Here is a 25,551-nt window from a genome sequence, read left to right as displayed (position 1 = left end):
ATAAATCCATGGATGTATATTTGTTGTACACGTAGAAGACCATAGATAAAAATATATTCAATTGTTGTTGATAATAATTATGAGCAAGGTGAATTGAAAGGGTTTTTAAAAGTGAAGATAGGATAGTTCCAAGTAATAAGGTTACATTACTCAAAACATTAGATGTTTGAATATTGCTTCAAGATTGTCACCTCATTCCATTCTCCATGAAAAGCTTGTATTTGACTACACCTTCACATCTTAACGGTTAGTTGCAACGTAGGAAAATTAATTTATATCAAGAGTCAAGAATTTTGAGATTAGGGAAGTAAAGAGATATCAGTTAAGGTATTCAAACTTTCAGAGTTTTGGGTAGGCACTTGGTATGTCGACTTGCAAAAGGTCAAAATTTCGTCTAAAAGATTTGAGGGTGAGTTTCTTGATGGTCTTCAGCTCCACCGACTGGATGAAAGCGAGTTTCCCTTCCACAAACAGCTCTTTGTGCACAAGAATTTCATCATTATCTTCATTATGTTCTTCAGAGAGCCACTTGTCGTGAGAAGCCGCCATTTCCAACAGGTCCATGTGCATGTACTCAACATCATAGTCTTCCATAGGGCCGTATAGGGGATGACAAACAACACTGAATGAATGGTTAGAAATTCTGACATGCAGATTCAGATAAAGAAACTCAAAGAAACGAATAACTAGAGCATAGTAGTCCACACAAATATTATCGAAGAGGGTTCTTGAGAAGCACTCCCTCCAATCGGCAGATTTTCATCGGTTATTTATCATTGCATCGTTTGCAATCTTAAAATTTCCATCTTGGTCATCCTTCACATTGCATCAACTTTGTCATCATCTTTTGATTTCGTCAGCACGGTTGTACTCGTTTTGTCTTCAACGTTTCTACTTCCATCGTCTTCTGCAGCGCCACGTGCACCTTCGAGCTCTTCTGACACAACAATATCGATTCCTTACCACCCTTCGTCCTGAGCTCATTGAAGTCCCTTCATTCACCGCTTCGGAGTTCTCACCATCTTCTTGCCTTCTGCTCTCGGCACTCCTGCGTCGCTTTCCATCACTTTCTTCACTTTGATCATAGTAGTAGCCGTCGACATGATTGCTTTCCTTTGTTCTCTTTTTCCTCCAACCATTGCGTCACCTTGTCAACTTCTGCCGCCACATTCTTAGCCTTCTCTCCATCCATTTGGTTTTGTCACTGTCTGTAGCACCTTCTTTGTCTCAGTCCCGTCTTCATCAGCCCCAGACATCCTCCAAGTCATAGTCACAAACTCGTCGGCTTCCTTCCCTTAAGCAGAGTTTGCTAATCTTCGTCAGCCTTTTTGAGCCCGTGCCATCTTTCCCCCCTTCTCTATTGGTTCTTCCTCCCTCCTTATATATTCAACTCCACCTCAATTTATCTTGGCTTTTACAAAAAAAACTTTTATTATTCATGCTGCTACTTTTCCCATGCCTCACTTTAGGTCATTTTAACGTCAATGATGATGTTTTACTGCGTTCTCTATTGAGCGCCATTAATCAAATCATTTGCAAAAAGCATATTTGAATGAATTCAAAGATTTGGATCATCATGCCGCCAATCTACATGATGTTTATGGCATTTTGAGAACTATCTATCATGCATTAACGGGACTCTTGAGAGGGCCAAGGAGCAGTAGAAGAGGAAGATGACATGGTGACTTTAGTATTCGTAAATTAGGAATAGGATAGCAATCTGATTGATGGATGATGACAACATATCATAATAGAGAAAAAACAATGAACTCAAAATGCAAGGTGGCATTACGATAATGGAGATGATGATATTAGGGCAGTGAACCTTCAAATTACATCCCTTAACAGCTGCTAAATAGAGGAATCTCCAACTAACAACCATCAAGATATACATGGACATGGTGCTCTTTAGGATAAAAGAGATATCCCTTTGTCACTTCAATAGATGTATCAGAGGGCATGACCCTACCAATAGTATTCTGTGCTTCCATATCTTTGGGAACAAATGTCAGCTTAACATTTAAGCTCCTTTATGGTCTTTAAGGATTCCATTGCTGTTGCAATTTCTTCCTCAATGTCTTAGTTGGAAATTGCATCTTATCCATAGTCAGAATCATCACCATATACCAGTTGAGTCTCAAGGGGAGGTGCATCATCAAAAAGTATGCTTTGTCATTGAAATATCAATTCTAACTTGAGTGTATTTTCACCAATTTGTATGGCCATCTTGAGCCTTAAAACAGGACCCCATAATAGAGTAGTCCCAAAGAATAGGAAATATCCGTCTTCTTCATAACGAATGCAAATATCCAATGTCCATAATATGAACGAATAACATTTAGCTTTTGTAGGTTGTTAAATTTTGACATATTATCTGCGCTTAGTAACAACTGGTTTATAAGTTACATGAGAAATGTCCAAGCGAAGGATCAACATTGCATTCTTTTTCTCAATTCCTTGAGACTTCAAAACAGAAATCTTCATGTGAAATCATTTTTCATGTATTATGCCCTATCAAGAAAATGCTTTGGAAAAAAACTTCATGCCCAATCACTTGTACAGTTTGCAAATTAGATTCCATGGTATGCAATCAATCGAGCGATGCTTCACACAGAATATTATAAATGCATTGAAGAATTTGTGCCTAGGCTAACTACATGTGCTTGTATGTCATGCAAATGCAAACACAAAAGTTACACCCAATAGAAAATAAAATCATAATGACACTGACTTAAAAGTCCAAAATTTTGGCAGAAAACTCCGCCCTCAAGTTTGCAATGGTAGACGTGCAGCGTCACGACATCCGCCCCTCCAAACCTGCACATCCTCCGGATGGACCATAGCTACCCATCCTCATCACTACAAAGCTTAATGGTCAATGTAATCTCATCATCTTTTGCAAAAGCATCTTCAATGTCCATGTCTTCATCTTCATCCCCTCAAGTCCATCGTAAATGGCATCATTTGATTCCTCGATTGCATAGGATATAGGATCTCTTCTCTTAAAGAGTTTAATTCTCTTCCCTGCAATGGAAATCCACAAGGCCGTACCATCAAGTGCTACTAAGGAATATGTAGCATTATCATGGGCATGCTGCACTAGATAGGGCCCAAACCATCGTCTAGAAGCCTTGCGAATAGCACTATACTGGTTGTCTAGACTACTATCATAGACCAACACCCAATCTCCCTCTTTATTCTCTTTAGGCCTCAATCCGTGTTTACTATCAAAGTGGTATTTGTTGTGAATTGTGGCCTCTTTGAGATTTTGAATTTCTCTCCCAATATCTTCAGGTCTTCTCTCCAACTGACGAATAGAAGAGCCAAAAGATATTCTCTAGACATCTCTTCTTGCTGCCATGGTAAAGCACTCCAAGTAAGTGTGCAAGTCTCTGTAGGCATGACTGGCTTCTGTCCATACATCAAGTCAGATGGCATAAATCCTGTAGTCACTTTGAGTTGTGTGATCATCCCATAAGGCATAAGGAAATAACCTAGGCCACTCTTGAACCCATCCACTGCATGCTTTGGCCAAGGCTTTCACAATGATCTGCGGATGCCTCTTTCTCTCTTCCCATTGCCTTCTGGATTATATGCTAAATTTAAAGCAAGTTTAATGCCAAGGTGGGAGAAAAACTCTCTATGCTCATCAGCATCCAACTCACCTCTATCTACAATAAGTTTTCTAATACATCCATACTTGCAAATAACATCCTCCAATAGAAACTTACAAGCCACTGAAGTAGAATTTGTTCATAATGCTCTTCCTTCCACTTGATTTGTGAGATCTTCTTGTGCCAAAAAAATATAGCGCATTTTCCATAAACCAATAGGCATAGTAATCAAATCAAGAGCCCACTTGTAATGAATATATAGTGGCTAGGTAGGATGAAGCTCATCTCTATGCCTCACTGAAGAGAACAATTGACAATCTGGGCATGTCTCAACAAACTGTGAGATATCTCTATACATGCCTCTCCACCAATAACGCTCTTTGATCTTCTCATAGGTCATCCAAACAGCTCGATGCCCAGCCCAAAGACTTTCATGGAATTATTTCATGATCCGCACCTGGGAAGCTCTATCACAAACAATTCTCAATGGCTATCCTCTTTGCTTTTGTGGATGCTTCCAAAGTAGCCCACTTCGCAAGAAGAAACCATAAGGTTTTCTTCTAATCTTCTTGAAGTTTGCATCAATCCATCCATCCTGTCTAGACGTAGTACTCAACTAACGACCAATCTAAAAATATTCTCATGTATACAAAGTCTCATCAAAGATTTCCAAAGCAGACACATGACAAGTATGATTAGCATGCATGGCTGAAATATTAGCCCCATCATCAGCATCATCAATACAAGAAAAATCCATATCATCATATCTCGCTCGTGAAAGTATGTCGGCTACTGGGTTGTCTTTACCTACTATGTGCCTGAACTCAAGATTCATGGATTTTATGTATCCAATCCACCTAAGCATGGCAATGTATAGAGTAGAACAACTCGTGATCATACATAGAAGAGGCAAACAAATCAATCTCGACTATCACAATAGGACCAATGAAGTACTCTCTATCATTTTTGAGAGCCGTGACAACTCCCAAGAGCTCTCTTTTAACTTGTGGATACCTTTGTTGTCGCTCATTTAGGACTTTTTCCCCAAAATAAATAGCATACCTATTCCCATCTGCATCATCTTGGCCAACACCCCATCTAATGCTGATAGGACTAGTATCAACAGTAAGAGCAATAGGACTCCCACACTCATAATCTTCCTTTTGAAGAGTCAGAGCAACTCTCAACAAGTTCTTCAATTTTTTCATGGCTTTAGTATGTTTTATCTCCCAAGAAAAACGTTGCTCTATTCTCAAGAGCTAGTAGAGATCATCTGCAATATGAGCAAAATGAGGAATCCAAGTAAAGTAGAATACACAAGCTCTAAGAAACCTGCGAACCTCCGAAGTAGAAGTGTTGAGATGACAAGCTCAACACATGTGGACATGGATGATGGACCGCCTGGTTAGATGGGTCCACACATCTACACTTAGCACGTCGGTGGTCATTATGACTCTCACATGGCCACTGACTCATTACTTATTATATTCAGGTTGTTGCACCTATTTACAGCTGGCATAGTTATAGCGCCAGTCGACTAGTGTAGTTGGTTATGCATTGTTTGACTTAGTAGGCTACTTTCCTTTATGTTGTATCTTATCTGTACTTTGTGTACATTGTAAAGTGTGTGAAAGAAGAAGAAAAATCAGAAAGAAAACGTTTTGGCCTCCATCTCTCTTCTTGTCTCTTGAGTGAGCTTCTCCTTGTGAATTCTGTGTGTGATCGGCGCAACATCTTGAGCAAGTCCCCCCACCATGAGATTCTTGACATGGTATCAGAGCAGCGCCACTGAGAGAGGCTGATTTTGAAGGCTGAAGCAAAGGAGAAGAAGCAAGGTTCGAGCAAGCAAGCATAGGTAAGAAGCTCTCCCATTCTTCCACTCTTTCTCTTGGATAGTGCCTGTGGAGGCACCGGAAGCAGGGTTGAGCAAAAATATCAGATTGCAGTGAGATTTGGTGTGCACGAAGAGCGCTGTGTATTCTGCATGCCCTTTAGGGCTTTTTCGCATTTATTTTGGGCATCCGAGGCCGTTTTAGGGCCCGTTTTAGAGCCGCAGGACTGCGGACAGCAGTTTCAAGGTACGCTGTGACTTTGACTGTATTGAACAAAAGTGGGTGCGCAGGTTACAGATTTCAAATCTGTAAGTTCAAAGGTGTTTATCACTGAGTAAACACAAGTTTTATCTGCAAACAGGTTGCAGATTGCATGTATTGTTGAGCAAACAGTGAAAAAGGCTGTCTGATGTATTGCTGTGCACTACAGGTCGAGGGTTGCAGAAGATTTGCTTGTGCTGTTGGTATTAATTTTGTGATAATGGCAGAGAACAATGGAAGCCCCATCATTGAGAAGCTTGACAAGAACAACTACCCTTCATGGAAGTTCCATGTCACGAACTTCCTTATTAGAAAAGGCATCTACAAGTTTGTTTCAGGTGAAGAAAAGGAGCCGGAGGTGAGTGATCATCCAACTGCAGAAGAGACAAAGGCACGGAAGGAATGGAATGCAAAAGACAAGAAGGTCATGTATTGGCTGTCAGCAGTAATTGACAATAATATGCTGGGACATATCAGAAATGCAGAGAATTCATATGCAGCTTGGACCATACTTGAAAGTATGTTTTCTGTAAATACAAAGGCACCAAATATTCAACTCAAGCAAGAGTTGAATACATTAAAGAAAGTGAAGATGTCTATCAATGAGTATGCATTGAAGGTAAGGAGCATTGCAGATGCCTTGGCAGCGATTGATGCAATGCCCGATGATGACGATTTGGTGTCGTCTACCTTGGGTGGACTTAACAATGAAAAGGCTTGGAAGTCTTTTGTAACTTCTGTATATGTCAAAAAGCTATTTCCAGATTTCAGTGAGTTGGTCTCCCTTATGTTCACTGAAGAGATTAACATGCAGAGTGAGACATCTGAAAGAAGTGGTGAACAGGTCCAGGCTTTCTACTCCCATTCAGGAAGGGGACATGGCAGGTTCTCTTCAAGAGGCCGTGGTACAGGACGTGGTAGTGACAACCAACAAAACAAATTGAATCAACAATTTGGTGATATGCAGGTTTCAGGAGGTCGTGGTAACTTTAGAGGAAGAGGGAGCTTTAGAGGAAGAGGTGGATGGCAGAATAGAGGCTCTAACAACTCTGGTATTGTGTGTCACTACTGTGAAAAAACAGGTCATATTGCAGTCCAATGTTATGCTAAGAAAGATGATATTCGTAGTGGTAAGTTGTAGCAAGGAAACTATGCATCGTCTTCACGACAGAATGAAGACAAAAATGAACGTTTGTTTGTTATGTAGCATATATTGAATGCTGTTACAGGAAAGGGAACACATGATGATGTTTGGTATGTTGATTCAGGTGCATCCAATCATATGACTAGCCATGCAGAATGGTTTGTAGAGATGTAGGATTTGTAGAATGCAGGTTATGTGCAAACGGGTGATGACTCATGCCACCCAATTTCACACATTGGAAAAGTTCCCTTGTCCTTGCATGATGGTAAGACAAAGAGTCTTTCAGATGTATTACATGTGCCATCTATTACAAAGAACTTGGTGTCAGTTGGTCAAATGGTAGAACAAGGGCTGCAAGTTAGATTTAATGCAAAGGGCTGCTTTGTAGAAGACTTCAATGACAAGTGCAGGTTGGTAGCAAAGGGAAGTAGAGTTGGGCGTATGTTTACTCTGGATGCTTGAATTCCTACTATGAATGTTGGTATGCATGCTAAAGGGAAATGCGTTGTAGCAGATATTGAAATTTGACACAAATGCATTGGACATGCAAATGTACAAAGGCTGAAATTAATGCAGTCCAAAGGGTTGGTTACAGGTTTGCCTACATTTAGAGTTGTAGAATTTCATAAGGTATGCAAAGCATGTCAGTTTGGTAAGCAGGCAAGACAACCCTTTTCACATGAGAGAGATGTAAGCCGAAATATCCTTGATGTTGTGCATACAGACATTTGGGGGCCTACACAAAATGTATCTCTTGGAGGCAGTTCATACTTTGTCACATTCATTGATGATTGTTCTAGAAAGCTGTGGGTATATTTTATGAAGGAAAAGAGTGAAGCTTTTGAGCACTTTAGAACTTTCAAGGCTGCAGTTGAAAGAGAAACAGGCTTGAAAGTAAAGTGCTTGAGGTCAGATGGAGGGGGAGAGTACCTCTCGAATGAGTTCAGTGATTTTCTGAGGTCTCATGGGATAAAGAGACAGTTCACATGCAGGTATACCCCATAACAAAATGGGGTTGCAGAAAAGAAAAACAAGCATATTGCAGAAGTTGCACGCGCCTTGATGGCTGAAAAGAATATGCCTAAGCATTTTTGGTCTGAGGTTGTTCATACTGCTGTTTATATTATGAACAAAACTCCCGCAGCTGTAGTTCATGGTATGACCCCCGAAGAATGTTTTACAGGTAAGAAGCCTGATGTTTCACACTTGAAAGTGTTTGGCTGCATTGCATATGTTCATGTGCCAGATGAGTTGCGGAAGAAACTGGATCCAAAGGCTGAAAAGTGTGTGTTTATTGGATACTCTTTAGAGCAGAAAGGGTATCGCTGTTATAACCATGTCACATGTAAGTTCAGAGTGAGCAGGGATGTCATCTTTGATGAAATGAGCAGTTGGTATGCATCTAGTGGTGATGCATTGGATGATGATGATGATCATGACACTCATGTGCAGGCTGAAAAGCAAGAATCACGGACTCTTAGTGGAGCAGAGACATCATCTAGTAGTCCTTGGTTTGGGAGACTAAGGAGTACCTCTACATCTTTAGGTGCATCCAGTAGCACTACAGGTAAAGACAAAGGAAAGAGTAAAGTGTCAGAAGGCATTGATGCAGTTCTTGATGGAGAGTCTAGTGGCTCAGAGAGCTTGAATGATGAGCTTGGCATTCCTTCAGTGAGGACTCCAGGTGTGCAGAGAGCATGCATTAATGCAAAGACTCCATTGAGTGATCCAGTGGTACGCAGGTCTAGCAGGGTGAGATACCCTGTTAAAAGATTTGGTTTTGAAGGTTATGCAGCTCACCATTATGCTTATATGGTGAAACTAGTTGAGGATGTTGAGCCCACATGTTTTGCAGAGGCTATTGGTCATGCTCATTGGGATGCAGCAATGGTTGAGGAGATGACTGCATTAGAGGCCAATAAGACTTAGGATCTAGTATCATTGCCGAAGGGCAAGAAAGCTATTGGATGTAAGTGGGTTTATAAGATCAAGCACAATGCAGATGGTTCTATTAGTAGGTACAAAGCTAGGCTGGTTGCAAAAGGCTATGCCCAAACATATGGCATAGATTATGATGAAACCTTCAGTCCAGTTGCTAGGATGGCAACTGTCAGATGTGTGATTGCTTTGGCAGCAGCCAAAGGTTGGAGGTTGCAGCAAATAGATGTGAAGAATGCTTTCTTGCATGGTGATTTGCAGGAAGAAGTGTATATGGATCAGCCAGCAGGTTATGAAGATTTAGAGCATCCCACGTATGTGTGCAGGTTGAAGAAGGTGCTCTATGGGCTCAAGCAAGCACCTAGAGCATGGTCTGACAAGATTAGAGAGTATCTTGTCAATATTGGCTTTTATGTTTCTGATGCTGATCACTCACTTTATGTGAGAAAGGGAGATGCAGGTTTGGTCATCATAGTCATCTATGTGGATGACTTGATTATTACAGGTGATAGTGATAGTGGGATTGCTGAAGTCAAGGATTTTTTGAAGAAGTTTGAGATGAAGGATTTAGGCGAGCTAAGGTACTTCCTTGGCATTGAGGTGATCAGATGTGATGATGGTATATGGTTGTCCCAAAGACAGTATGGCTTGGATATGTTGTCCAAGTATGGTATGACAGCATGCAAACCACTTTCAGTCCCATTGGAGCAGAATGTAAAGTTGAGTGCTGATGTTGGGGATGAGATAGAAGACCCTACTATGTTCAGGAGGATAGTGGGGAGTTTGATCTACATGACCATTACAAGGCCAGACTTGAGCTACGCTGTTGGTCTTGTGAGTCAGTTTATACAAGTACCTAGAAAGCCACACTTGGATGCAGTCAGGCGCATATTGAGATATGTGAAGTCCACATTACATTATGGACTTTTCTATGAGGCAGGTACAGATGTACAGGTGTTTGGATACACAGATGTAGATTGGGCTGGTAGTATGTCTGATAGAAGATCTACCAGTGGATACATGTTCTCTCTTGGTAGTGCAGCAGTTGCTTGGAGTAGCAAAAAGCAATCTATAGTTGCGTTGTTGAGTACAGAGGCTGAGTATAGAGGTGCTGCTGTTGCAGCATGTGAGGTAGTATGGCTACAAAAGTTAATGGCTAATTTGGATGTGCAGGTGGAAGGTCCAGTTGTCATTTATTGTGATAACATGAGCAGTATACAGTTGGCTAGGAACCCTGTGTTCCATGCCAGGACAAAACATATTGAGGTACACTACCACTTTGTGAGAGAGAAGGTACTAGCAAGTGAGATTGACTTGGTGTATGTCAGCACACAAGATCAGATAGCTGACATCTTCACGAAGGGATTGGGTACAGAGAAGCTTCAAAAGTTTTGAAGCTTACTTGGAGTTGCAGAGATGCAGTTGAGCTTGAGGGGGAGTGTTGAGATGACAAGCTCAACACATGTGGACATGGATGATGGACCGCCTAGTTAGATGGGTCCACACGTCTACACTTAGCACGTCGGTGGTCATTATGACTCTCACATGGCCACTGACTCATTACTTATTATATTCAGGTTGTTACACCTATTTACAACTGGCATAGTTATAGCGCCAGTCGACTAATGTAGTCGGTTATGCATTGTTTGACTTAGTAGGCCACTTTCCTTTATGTTGTATCTTATCTATACTTTGTGTACATTGTAAAGTGTGTGAAAGAAGAAGAAGAAATCAGCAAGAAAACGTTTTGGCCTCCATCTCTCTTTTTGTCTCTTGAGTGAGCTTCTCCTTGTGTATTCTGTGTGTGATCGGTGCAGCATCTTGGGCAAGTCCCCCCACCACGCGATTCTTGACAAGAAGAGCAAGTCACTGCAATCTTTTCTATGGCATCAACCTTTGCAGGAGAAGGCTTACTACCATAATATCCACACATATGTCCAACAATGAAAATTTCTCTAGCACTAGAAATAAACTTCAACCTTGACAATGTCAAATTCACTTCTTCCAATCTACAAAGAATGCTCTCAACATCTTTAATATGAGAAGCCACAAAGAATATGCATCCATTGTCGTCTAAAGAATCATCTTTTCCTTCTTCCAAGCAACTCTTGATAGGTAAATCATCAATGAAAGGCATAGTAAGCTCAAGAATAAAATCTCGTAGAACCTTGTTCATCCCATTCATCATATGAGCAACCGAATTAGTAGCTCCTTGCAGAAGCATACACATTCAGACAAGACCTAGAGGTATCTTCATCGTAGTCAAATCTTTGATTTCAAGGGCAAGCTGGAACCGATCATATCTAGAATAAAGATTGCCGAGTGAAAAGATAGCATGTCTAGCAAAAGCTTCAACGAACTCATCCACAATAGGTCCAACACCAACATTTTGAATAGTGACCTTGTTTAGTGGTTGTAAGTCATATATGAATTTGAGTATCCCATTCTTCTTAGGAACTATGAACCATCTGTTGGAATAAGGAGCTCAAGATGGCCCTAAAATTCCCATCGTGATCCACTCATTGAAAAGCTCTTCCAATTTGGGCAAGTGAGTCCTTGGTATAGGAATAGGCCATAGATTCCAAGGGACATGCGAAATGGTAAAAATAACCATAGGCGTCACAACCCTAGGATTAACACATCCAATCTCATATGGAAAGAAAGCAAAAGCTTTTTCATGCTTGCATAATATCTCTTCAAAACATCTTACCTCTTCATGAAGTAGAAAATCTTCAGTCTCTTTCAATGTCTCAGCTAAAAACTTATGTCCAATACCTACAGGATCACACAAAGGAGGTTGCATAGCAGCTCTCCTAATCATCTCATCACTATCCAAAGGTAGCGGCCTTGCAATTGTCTAACATTCTTGTTGATTGCCTTATATTTTTTCTAAACTCTAGCTTCATTGCTACAACCTGCAAATTTCACCCCTTGATGAAAATACCCTGGTAAACACAAATTTTGCTATGTATAAACAACAATACCCAAATCTTTTTGCTGAAATATGTCAGCAAAGAATACTTTTTTCTGAGAATCCTCAGCACCCCAATTCTTTCGAAGCATGAAATCAGCAATCTCACAATACATCACTAGAGAATGGACCTATAAGACATATGTCAACTCTTCATTGTTAGCATTTAGCAATACCAAAAGTTCTTACATGGTATGTGAACATGAAAGGCCATCATAGAGACCATACATATGGTCTTCTTCCTGCAAAACACTTGCAATCATCAATTCTTTTTAATTTCTTTTTACATACTACGTGGCAGCTCTAGCATATCAAAAATATATTGAAAACACAAAGTACTTTTATTGGATACACCATAAACACATGAGGAAAAACTACCGTTGCCAAGAGGCAAGAGCTTTCCTTGACTCATACCACCATCATCTCGCAAGACAGTGGTACCTAGAAAAAATTTGGCTCTCCTACTGGAAGAGGGGAATCCCTCAAAGAATTCTTATTTCTCTGATGATTGTTGAGAGTGGAAAAAGACTAATTTTTTGACTGATTTTTGTTGTTTTTGAGGTCTGAATGATTGATTTTTGATGGATTTAGAGTGATGTATGATTGTTAATGGAAGTATTTGAGAGTGTTTTGAATGATATTGATTATGTTTTGGAAGTTCATGATGATTCTAAGTAGAGATATGAAGCTCTGTGATGTTCTGATAGGTTCTGATTGGTTCAATATACCTTCTGTATAGCTTTTGTTTTGTTCCGATTGTCTTCTTTATGAAGCATGGATTGATGATTGATGAAGATTGAGATCTTTTGAAAGCTTATTGAATAGTTTTTGATAGTTTGGAAAGGTGTTAGTATGAGTTATGATGTTATGATGACCTTCTGTAACCTTTTGTAATGTAGAGCCTCTGTCTCTGCTCTGTCTATGCTCTGTAACTATTATGTATCTGCTCTGGTACCGTACTATACTGTTCTGTAGACCTTCTGTAAGTGTTCTGTAGAAAGTATGTGTGACTTTGGGAAAGTTTTCTAAATTTTGGAAAGGATGAATCTAAGTTCAAAAGAGCTAAAACAAATGGAAGAAGCAGCGCTGAAGACTGAAGAGAAGACTAAGTGACAATGACAGTAGTGAGCTATGAAGAGACACTGTAGTGGCTCTGGTGCCTCTTCACATCAGACATACCTCTTGGGAGGTGCATCCACGACCTAAGAAGGATTATTGAGAGTCATTATAGAGTATTGTAGTGAGGATATAATGTACTATTGAGAGAGAGATAGATAGATAGATAGATAGATAGATAGATAGATAGATAGAGAGAGAGAGAGAGAGAGAGAGAGAGAGAGAGAGAGAGAGAGAGAGAGAGAGAGAGAGAGAGATAGCCAATTCTATCAAAACAGTGTAATTGTATATGAGAGATTGAGAGAGAAAACTATGAAGACATTGAAGATGAATACTATGTGATTGATTTCCATTCAAAAATAGTGTATTATTTTATGTTCCTTATTCTATTGAAGGATCCTATGAAGAAGTTGAAGATTATGATTGATTCTATCAAATCCGTGGGAGTTATCTACTATGATACAGCGTGAAGATTTGCTGTTTGCTTTGTTTTGGTCATCAAAAGAATGAAATAAAAGCTTGTTGATGTTACAAGATAAATTTTCTTGTATTAGAATCCCCTTTTTCTTGGTGTCTCTCTTGGGGCTCCATGTTTTTGGTGCGCAGCCGGGGAAACTTGTCATCAACAAGCATCAGAAGAGGTTGAAAATGAAGGAAATGGCATTGTTAAGAAGAGGAGAATTCAATGGATGTTTGCAAAGTTCCTTCCTCCACTGAAGAGTTAGAGATTATCATTATCAAAGTCACTTTCCACAAGAAGTTTATCCCACAATGGCAGAAGCATATCACCATCATGATGCTCTATATGGTGCATTGTTTCCTCTTCCTGTTGAAGCAGCATAAACTTGTATCTTGGTGGCAAATTGTTTAGAAACAAACTAAAGAGTAAAAACAGAGAAAATGACCATCCATGGAATATTTGGCATTCATTGAGAAGTTTCCAAATATCATTAAGTGGGAGATTGTGAAGAAGCTTCAGGAGTCGTGGTCTGTGGAGGTTCACGAAAACAAGAAGGAAAAGAGTTGGAATTTGTACGCGGATGCTCAACACCAAGATACGTGGGATGCTTGGTGCAATGATAATCTTCTATTTGTCCAATTAGCAACGCACTGGAAGTTGTTAGACAGAGTGTTTTTCACAACATACACTGTTGAAACCCTCAAAAGTTGGCATTATTATAATGGCACAACAACGATCCTAAGAAGAATGAGTATTGATACTTTTAGAATGGAATATCTCCCCCTCTATAGTGGTTTGAAAGCCAAATTCAGATATGTTGAAAAGAAGGAAGTAGAAGAGATGTTGGCCAAAGAATCCATCAGAGAGACTAAAGCCCCTCCCTGATACTATCCTGTTGAGTACAGACCAACTGGTTGGAGCCAAGCCCCTGATGAATGATGCAATCAAGAGGCAAGCGTTAGAACGAGTCGAGAGGTACATGAGAAGAGAGAAGGCAAAAATCAAAGCTAAGAATGAGCTTGCACAGTAGAAGCCTACTTTGACGCTCTAAAAGCACTCTTTACATAAGTCCCAATGGCAACTCAAGGTCCCCTTCCTAGTCAGATTTGTCCTGGAAATATTGATGATAGGCTAGCAAATGTAGTCCCATTGCCAGTTTTTAAGGGAGAGTACAATGAAGACCCTGATCTTCATGTAGCAGAATTCATGGTAGCATGTGTGGCTAACAATGCCAGAACCCCTGAACATTGGTTAGCAATATTCCCTGCCACTTTCAAGGGCGCGGCATTTCAGTGGTATGAGAGATAAGCAACATGAACTTTTGGCACATGGGACGACCTGAAGTTAGCCTTCCTCACTAAATTCAGGCATGAAGGTTTTGAAGAGCGGATGCGAGAGAAGTTCATGAACCTAAGTCAGTCCTTTGGAGAAAGAGTAGAAGCTTATGTTTTGCGAATGGAATCCATCCTGAAGAGATGGACTAACCATCATTTGGATGAAGGCATTTAGAAAGGAGTGTTTCTTAGAGGCCTACAACCAGAAGTTTGCAAGTTCGTGGAATTGAGAAGACCAGTCAATCTACAAGCTGCAGTGGAAGGTGCAAGATTGTATGACGAAGTTGAAGCAAGGCTGTCAATGACTCCAGGAAGAGGAGTCTTACCTCCTCCTATGTCAAGAATGGTATACGCACCAAATACAGTTCCAGGGACAGTTCCCTATCCCTATCCCTAGATGCAAATAGTGCCGCAATATAATGCACCTACTCCACTGTGGTCACCACAGACGACAGTGCCTCAAATGATGGTTCAACCACAACAACAGTGGCCTTAAACAGTTCCTCCAATGGCGACTCAACAATAGTGGAATCCTACCAACTGGAATCAACAATCCCAAGTCTCAACACAATCTCTAAATTAGAACCAAAACAGAGGACCTTCTGAATCGACCCAACCAGTGTATGCAGTAATTACAGAAGCTTCCCAAAATCCTACTACAAGTACTTCAGGAGGTGAAAATCTGAAGGACTACTTATCTAACTCAGTTGCAAGTATCAAGAAAGAGCTTCTAGATGTGATTACAGAGCAGCTACAGATGTTGAAGGTGAATACTGCCAATATATCCACTCTTGCGGGAGCTAGAAGAGATGTGATGAGCTCTAACACATGGTGCGGAAAGTTTCATCAAGCGGGACATTTAGCCACTAAATGTACCCGAAAACCAACCATTCCTAGAGCCTTGTGTTCCTATTGTTTGTGGAAGAACCATACAGAGGATATTTGCTCTCTGAAAGAGATGCATGAACGAAGACAGAAGGATGAAAATGAAAGATTCAACTTGCTAGAATCCAAAATGACAACATAGGATATTGGACCAAAGCCTAGGGAGTTTGGTCCTAATTTTGGTCCAAGGAGGTTTCCCTCTCAAAGTTACAGAGGACAATAGTCAGAGATCATCCCTACTCACTTTGAACTTACATGTGACAGGGTTATAACAACGATACCCTTTTTGCTCTAAAGAGTATCCAATAAAGACACACTTTTCAGCCTTTGGATCTAGTTTCTTCTGCAACTCATCTGGCACATGAACATATGCAATGCAGCCAAACACTTTCAAGTGTGAGACATCAAGCTTCTTACCTGTAAAACATTCTTCGGGAGTCATGCCATGAACTGCAGCTGCGGGAGTTCTGTTCATAATATAAACATCAGTATGAACAGCCTCAGACCAAAAATGCTTAGGCATATTCTTTTCAGCCATCAAGGCGCGTGCAACTTCTGCAATATTCCTGTATTTCCTTTCTGCAACCCCATTTTGCTGTGGGGTATACCTGCATGCAAACTGTCTCTTTATCCTATGAGACCTCAGAAAATCATTGAACTCATTCGAGAGGTACTCTCCCCCTCCATCTAACCTCTAGCACTTTACTTTCAAGCCTGTTTCTCTTTCAACTGCAACCTTGAAAGTTCTAAAGTGCTCAAATGCTTTACTTTTTTCCTTCATAAAATATACTCACTGATTTCTAGAACAATCATCAATGAATGTGACAAAGTATGAACTGCCTCCAAGAGATACATTTTGTGTAGGCCCCCAAATATCTGTATACACAACATCAAGGATATTTCTGCTTACATCTCTATCATGTGACAAGGGTTGTCTTGCCTGCTGACCAAACTGACATGCTTTGCATACCTTATGAAATTCTGCAATTCTAAATGTAGGCAAACATGTAACCAACCCTTTGGACTGCATTAATTTTAGCCTTTGTACATTTGCATGTCCAATGCATTTGTGCCAAATTTCAATATCTGCAACAATACATTTTCCTTTAGCATACATAGCAGCATTCATAGTAGGAATTCCAGCATCCAGAGTAAACATACTTCCAACTCTACTTCCCTTTGCAACCAACCTACACTTGTCATTGAAGTCTTCTACAAAGCAGCCCTTTGCATTAAATCTGACTTGCATCCCTTGCTCTACCATCTGATCGATTGACACCAAGTTCTTTATAATAGATGGCACATGTAATATATCTGAAAGACTCTTTCTCTTACCATCATGCAAGGACAAGGGAACTTTTCCAATGTGTGAAATTGGGTGGCATGAATCATCACCCGTCTGCACATAACCTGCATCTGCAAATCTTGCATCTCTCCAAACCATTGTGCATGGCTGGTCATATGATTGGATGCACCTGAATCAACATACCAAACATCATCATGTGTTCCCTTTCCTGTAACAGCATTCAGCACATGCTGCATAACAAACAGACGTTCATTTTTGTCTTCATTATGTCATGAAGACGATGCATAGTTTCCTTGTTGCAACTTACTACTGCGAATATCATCTTTCTTAGCATAACATTGGGCTGCAATATGACCTGTTTTGCCACAGTAGTGATACACAATACCAGAGTTGTTAGAACCTCTATTCTGCCATCCACCTCTTCCTCTAAAGCTCCCGCTGCCTCTAAAGTTACCACGACCTCCTGAAACCTGCATATCTCCAAATTGCTGATTCAATCTGTTTTGCTAGTTGTCACTACCACGTCCTGTACCACGGCCTCTTGAAGAGAACCTGCCATGTCCCCTTCTTGAACTAGAGTAGAAAGCTTGGACCTGTTCACCACTTCTTTCATATGTCTCACTCTGCATGTTGATCTCTTCAGTGATCATAAGGGATACCAACTCATCGAAATCTGGAAATGGCTTTCTGACATATACGGAAGTTACAAAAGACTTTCAAGCCTTTTCATTGTTATGTCCACCCAAGGTAGACGACACCAAATCATCATCATCAGGCATTGCATCAATCACAGCCAAGGCATCTGCGATACTCCTTACCTTCAGTGCATACTCATTGATAGACATCTTACCTTTCTTAAATGTATTCAACTCTTACTTGAGTTGAATCTTTCGTGCCTTTGTATTTACGGAAAACATACTTTCAAGTATGGTCCAAGCTGCATATGAATTCTCTGCATTTCTAATATGTCCAAGCATATTATTGTCAATTACTCCTGACAGCCAATACATGACCTTCTTGTCTTTTGCATTCCATTCCTTTCGTGCCTTTGTCTCTTCTGCAGTTGGAGGATCACTCACCTCCGGCTCCTTTTATTCACCTGACACAAACTCGTAGAGGCCTTTTCCAATAAGAAAGCTCATGACACGGAACTTCCATGAAGGGTAGTTGTTCTTGTTGAGCTTCTCAATAATGGGGTTTCCACTGTTCTCTTCCATTATCACAAAACTAATACCAAACAGCAAGCAAATCTTCTACAACCCTCGACCTATAGTGCACATCAATCACTAGACAACCTTTTTCACAGTCTGCTCAACAATATATGCAATCTGCAACCAGTTTGCAGATAAAACTTGTGTTTATTTGCTGATAAACACCTTTGAACTTACAGATCTAAAATCTATAACCTGGGCACCTGTATACGGCAGACATAACTGAAATTGCAGGGTACCTCGAACTACTGTCCGCAACCTTGCAAGTCTAAAACAGGGCCTGAAATGACCTCGGATGGGCAAAATAGCATCGGAAAATCCCTAAAGGGTTAATCTACAGAATAGACAATGCTCTTCGTGCACACCAAATCTCACTGCAATCTAAGATTTTTGCTCTGCCCTGCTTCTAGTGCCTCCACAGGCACTATCCAAGAGAAAGAGTGGAAGAATGGAAGAGCTTCTTACCCGTTGCTTGCTTGCTCGAACCTTTCTTCTTCTCCTTCACTTCAGCCTTCAAAATCAGCCTCTCTCAGTGGCATGGCTCTGATACCATGTCAAGAATCACGTGGTGGAGGGACTTGCTTGAGTTGTGGCGCCAAACACACACAAAATGCAAAGGAGAAGCTCACTCAAGAGACAAGAAGAGAGATGGAGGCTAAAACGTTTTCTTACTAGTTTCTTCTTCTTCTTTTATACTCTTTACAATGTACACAAAGTATAGATAAGATACAATATAAAGGAAATTGGCCTACTAAGTCAAACAATGCATAACCGACTACACTAGTCGACTGGCGCTATAAATATGACAATTGTAAATAGGTGTAACAACCTGAATATAATAAGGAATGAGTCAGTGGCCATGTGAGAGTCATAATGACCACCGACGTGCTAAGTGTAGACGTGCGGACCCATCTAACCAAGCGGTCCATCATTAATGTCTGCATGTGTTGAGCTTGTCATCTCAACATTGAAGGATGCTTTATCTCAAATGCATTGATTGATGGAGGCTCATCAGTAAACATAATGACAAATGTGACAATGAAGGACTTAGGGTTGCAAGTAATTCAACCTACACAATGGCTTATCAGATTGGCAGACCAAAGTAGAATTAAACCGTTGGACATCCTTGTTGAGATATCGAGCTCCACTCGTGATATGCCAGGGTGACCGTTATGCATTTATGTCACCGACTTGTCAGTTGCAGATGCGGTTGGTACACCGTCCATGAATAATAGCTAGATGATAGCTATCCTTATCTAATCTAGTTCGTGGCTCAGTTAGTATGCCACCTTAGTTAGGAGTTTGGTTTGAGACCCATATATAGGGTTCTTCTATTTCTATGTACTAGAGTTCTCTTTGGCTTACACAACTAAGAAGAGGAAAACTGTTTTCAGCCTCCACCTCTTTGTGTATTCCCCCATTGTGCAAGCAAGAAAGCTTCAAGTGAGACTCCTTCCTTCTCTCCCACAATCTTGACATGGTATCAGAGCCTTGTTCGTGGTAAGGAGCTCAAGAAAGCAAGCCAAGCTCGTGGCATTCTGGTAAGAGGACCAGTGTTGCTTTCATTTTCTGTTTTGGGAGCAGATCTCTGCAGGTAGCACAGCCAGAAATTGCAAGAGTGCATTGTCTCAGGTTGAGACGCCCTTCGCGGTGAAGGAAGAGGGCAGTATACGCTGTGGGATAGAGCTTTTGCCCTTGGTGACCCTGTTTTTTTGATTTGAGGCCATTTCGAGGCCTGTTTTGGAGGCGGAAGTTTTTTGCACGCACTCAGGAAAAGGCCTAGTTTTATGTTGTGCGACCACTGTTCTACAGGTTGGTGAAAAGTTACTGTAGAAATTGCATTGTATGCCTGTGCGCAGAGACATTGGGAGTTACAGAATCATCCTTATTGCATGTTTATGCAAAATCGTCACTAGGAAGTGACTGTGTGGTCAAATACCACTTTCGTTAGTTTTGCAGATTTGCCCTTGTGAGGCTGAAACTGTGTTCTTTGCAGTGATAGAATTTTTTACAGTGTTCTGTAATGGCGTCTGATTCTCTTTCACAGATTGTCACTGAAAAGCTTGACAAGAACAACTTCCAAGCATGGAAGTTTAGAATGACGAATTTCCTTATGGGAAAAGGATATTGGGAATTTGTTGCAGGAAATGAAGAAGAACCAGTTTTTCCTGATGTTCCCAATTAACAGCAAATGCAAGCATTTAGAGCATGTCATGAGAGAGCCAGGAAAGTTATGTACTGGCTGTCTATCAGTATTTCAGACTCTATGATTGTGCATATTCAAGATGCAAGTACGCCAAAGGAGGCATGGGATACTTTGTCAAAAATGTATAGCACAAATACGCAAGCCAGAAAAATACAGCTCAAGCAAGAGTTGCACAATGTGCAAAGAGAAAGTATGAGCATCAATGACTACCATATGAAGGTGAAGAAGATCGTAGATGCACTTGCTTCCATTGGGTCGCCAGTGGAAGATGATGATTTAGTTTACGTGACCTTGAATGGTCTAGGAAAGGATTATGCACAGTTTCGAACATCCATTTCCGTTCGTGAAAGATTTCCTAATTTTGAGGAGTTGATTGCTCTTCTAATTTCTGAGGAGCAGAGAAATGGTGGTGCATCTTCTTCAGGAGGAACTTCAAAAGAAGCTGTCTTCTACTCAAATGCTGGAAGAGGTAGAGGCAGAGGTAGAGGAGGCTGATTTGAAGGTCGTGGTAGAAATCAGAATATGTAGCAAACTCAAGAAAACCAGTCCTATAGAGGAGGACGTGGTAACTTTAGAGGCAGGGGGAGCCAAAGAGGTCGTGGTGGATGGCAAAGAGGCCAAAATGCAAACAACAATGTTGAATGCTACTACTGTGGTAAAATGGGTCATATGGCTAAAGACTATTATAAAAAGGAGAATGACATCATGAATGGAAAATTGCAACAAGGGAATTATGCATCTTCTAGTAGACAGGGTGATGACAGAAATGAGCATTTGTTTATGGTGCAGCACATGAAAAATTCTATGACAAGTGCAGAAGAAAGCAACGATGTATGGTATGTTGACTCAGGTGCATCAAACCACATGACAGGTCATGCAGAATGGATGGAGGATGCAAGGAAAATGGAAAAACCAGGATTTGTGGAGACTAGTGATGATACTGCACATCCTATTGTGCAGATTGGAAAAATTCATTTGTCTATGCAAGATGGGAAAAAGAAATACGTGTCAGATGTATTTCATGTCCCGAATATCACCAAGAATCTGGTTTCTGTTGGTCAAATGGTTGAGCAGGGCTTGCAGGTAAGATTTAATCCTCATGGATGCTTTGTTGAGGATATGAAAAATAAAGGTCGCTTGATAGCAAAAGGAAAGAAGAAGGGCAGAATGTTTACGTTGGATGTAGACATGCCTGAATTGAGTGCAGCAATGTTTGCACATGGGACTGGTGTAGTTGCAAATATTGATATCTGGCATAAACGCATTGGTCATGTTAATGTACAGCGACTTAAATCAATGCAGGCCCAAAATATTGTTGCAGGATTGCCAAAATTCAAGGTTGCAGAAATGCATAAGGTATGTGAAGCCTATCAGTTTGGAAAACAGGCAAGGAAACCATTTACTAGACATGTTCAAAGAGTGAGAAGCCATTGGAATTAATCCACTCTGATGTGTGGACTACTAAAGTTGCATCTCTTGGAGGCTGTCATTATTTTGTCACTTTTATTGATGACTATAGCAGAAAAGTTTGGGTGTATTTTATGAAAAAGAAAAGTGAAGTTTTTGGGCATTTCAAAACTCTTAAAGCTATGGTTGAAAAAGAAACAGGCCTGTAAATAAAATGCCTAAGGTCAGATGGAGGGGGAGAGTACCTCTCAAATGAGTTTGCAAGATTCCTGCAGGAGCATGGCATAAAGCAGCAATATTCATGCAGTCATACCCCACAACAAAATGAAATTGCAGAAAGGAAAAACAAGCATATTGGAGAGGTATCTCATGCCATGCTCAACGAAAAAGACTTGCCAGATTTTTACTGGGCTGAAGCAGTTGCTACAGCAATCTACATAATGAACATGATTCCCACTGCAGCAATACATGGGATGACTCCAGAGGAGAGGTATACTGGTAGGAAACTAGATATTTCTCATTTGAAGATTTTTTGTTGCATTGCCTATGTTCATGTGCCAGATGAGTTGAGATCCAAGTTGGATCCAAAAGCTGAGAAGTGCATCTTTATTGGTTACTCTCTGCAGCAGAAAGGGTATAGATACTATAATCCTTCTACTCATAAGTTTACAGTGAGCAGAGATGTTGTTTTTGATGAGATGAGTAGCTGGTATAAACCAGTAAATGTGATTGATGATGTAGATGCACAAAATGGTAATGCTGCACAGAATTCACAGCAACAGTCACAAAATATTAGTGGACCTGGAGTGTCCTCTAGTAGTGGTTCATATTCTTCGCCATGGACAGGCAGATTGAGATCAGGAGAATCTCCTCAAAACAATGCAGATAGTGGTATGCAGTTTTCACGAAAAGGAAAAGAGAAGGTAGATCAGCCCATGTTTGATGTGAATGCATGTCACTCTTATGTGGATGGTGAATCCAGTGGCTCAGAAGAGAGCATTGATGATGAGTTGGGTATTCCTTCTATTGTTACACCTGGAGTAAGGAAGACCAGAGATGTTTTGAGAGAACCTAGGAGTGAACCTACTTTTCGCAGGTCTAGCAGAGCTAGGTATCCTGTGGATAGGCTGAAATATGATGGATTTACAGCCATTCACTATGCATATATGGTCAAAGTGATATAGGAACCAGAACCCACTTCTTTTGAGCAAGCCATGGGAAAAGAAAAAAGGGAGAAAGCCATGGATGAAGAAATGGATGCCTTGGAAGCAAATGCTACATGGGAGTTGGTATCTTTACCTAAAGGTAAAAATGCAATTGGCTGTAAGTGGGTTTATAAGGTGAAGCACAATGTAGATGGTTCTGTGAACAGATACAAGGCAAGATTAGTAGTCAAGGGGTATGTACACACATATGGCATTGACTATGAAGAAACATTCAGTCCGATTGCAAGGATGGCAACCGTAGGAGTAGTCATTGCTATGGCTGCATCAAAGGGATGGTCTTTACATCAAATGGATGTAAATAATGCCTTCTTGCATGGTGATTTGCAAGAAGAGGTCTATATGGAGCAACCACCAGGTTATGTGCATGCTGTTCATCCTGAGTTTGTTTGCAGGTTGAAGAAAGCCTTGTATGGCTTGAAGCAAGCACCTAGAGCATGGTCTAACAAGATAGGACAGTATCTTGTCACTATTGGTTTTCAGATTTCCAAGGCAGATTTCTCACTTTATGTGAGAAAAACAGAGAAAGGTATTATGCTACTTGTCATTTATGTTGATGATTTGATTATGACAGGTAACAGTGATGAAGATATCCTTCATGTGAAAATGCTATTGAAGCAGAAGTTTGAGATGAAGGATTTGGGAGAGTTGTGTTATTTCTTGGGCATTGAGGTGATTAGATCACCAAGTGGGATACAGCTCTTGCAGAGGCAGTATGGACTGGACATGCTGTCCAAATATGGGATGACAGGCTGTAAGCCTATTTCAGTTCCTTTGGAGCAGAATGTGAAGCTGAGTGCAGATGTAGGTGAGCTTCTGGAAGACCCTACTATGTACAGACGCATAGTAGGAAGTTTGATTTATATGACTCTTACCAGTCCAGATTTGAGCTATGCTGTTGGATTGGAATGTCAGTTTATGCAGGCTCCAAGGAAACCACATTTGGATGCGGCTAGACGCATACTCAGATATGTGAAGTCCACATTGCAGTATGGACTATTTTATGAGACTGGGGTTTAGATACAGTTGCATGGATACACTGATGCTGATTGGGCTGGTAGTATTTCTGATAGATGATCTACCAGTGGATATGTGTTCTCTTTTAGGAGTGCTGCAGTCACTTGGAGCAGCAAGAAACAGCCTACAATTGCCTTGTCGAGCACAGGGGCTGAGTACAGGGGTGCAGCAATGGCTGCATGTGAGGTAGCTTGGTTGCATAAGCTACTTTATGATATGCATCAGCCTACAGATGGGCCAATTGTCATTTATTGTGACAACATGAGTAGTATACACTTGGAAAATAACCAAGTCTATCATGCTAGAACAAAGCACATTGAGGTGCATTATCACTATGTGCGGGAGAGGGTTTTACTAGGTCTTATTGATCTAGTTTATGTCAGCATAGAGGATCACGTAGCTAACATATTCACGAAGGCATTGGGCATAGAGAAGCTGCGCAAGTTCAGAGACCTGCTTGGTGTGCAGGAATTGGGATTGAGCTCGAGGGGGAGTGTTGAGATATCGAGCTCCACTCGTGATATGCCAGGGTGACCGTTGTGCATTTATGTCACCGACTTGTCAGTTGTTGCAGATGCCGTTGGTACACCGTCCATGAATAATAGCTAGATGACAGCTATCCTTATCTACTCTAGTTCGTGGCTCAGTTAGTATGCCCCCTTAGTTAGTTGAGTTTGGTTTGAGACCCATATATAGGGTTCTTCTATTTCTATGTACTAGAGTTCTCTTTGGCTTACACAACTAAGAAGAGGAAAACTGTTTTCAGCCTCCATCTTTGTGTGTATTCCCCCATTGTGCAAGCAAGAAAGATTCAAGTGAGACTCCTTCCTTCTCTCCCACAATCTTGACAATCCTCCCATACATCAAAACAACCCTTGCAAGAGGAGACTATTGGCTAACATACTTGGTGGTTAAACCAAATTCTTATGGGACCTCATACCCTCTGATATTGGGAAGACCTTGGGTTTTTGAAGCAAGAGCCATGATGGACTGGTTCAAAGGAACCCTAACCCTAGGCAAAGGACCCAAAAAAGTGGTGTTAAAGATGTATGGATTGCAAAAAGGCAATGGATCCATATCCATCAAAGTCATAGCTGACTCCTCCAACGAGGTAACAGATGGTACATCAAGAGATGAAGAGGCTGTTAAGCATATCTTTCCTAAGAAAACAGAGGCACAGTCCCTAACAGTGGGCACTATAAGCCAACTACCAAGGGAAGCAAAGTCCTTGTCCATGGGAGAATACCTCTGGCCTCACATCTGACAATGAAATAGAAGCATGGATGTACCGTTCTCCCTATTACATGACAGTCGTAGAGACAGAGCAAAGGTAGAACAGATACGGAGCAGTAATAGATACAGAGACAGAGTAGAGGCAGAACAGAGACAGAGCGGATACAGAGACAGTCACAGAGACAATAACAGACACAGAGCCAGAGAGAGAGGCAGAAGCAAAGTCAGAAGCTGTGACAGAAATAGAAGTAGCAGAGGCATAAGATCTATTCTTCTCCTTCAGAGCCTCTACAGAAGCAGAGACAGAGCCTCTAGAGGAAGAGGATGAAAATGATGAGAAAAAAAATGAAGCAGGTTATGAAAGTGCAGATAAAAAATTTCCTCTGATAGAGG

This window comes from Lygodium microphyllum, chromosome 26 (genome assembly GCF_053477565.2).
Source record: "Lygodium microphyllum isolate KBCC chromosome 26, Lygodium_microphyllum_v1.1.10, whole genome shotgun sequence".
NCBI lineage: Eukaryota > Viridiplantae > Streptophyta > Polypodiopsida > Schizaeales > Lygodiaceae > Lygodium > Lygodium microphyllum.
The sequence above is the reverse complement of the archived record's forward strand: the minus strand, read 5'-3'. Positions refer to the sequence as shown.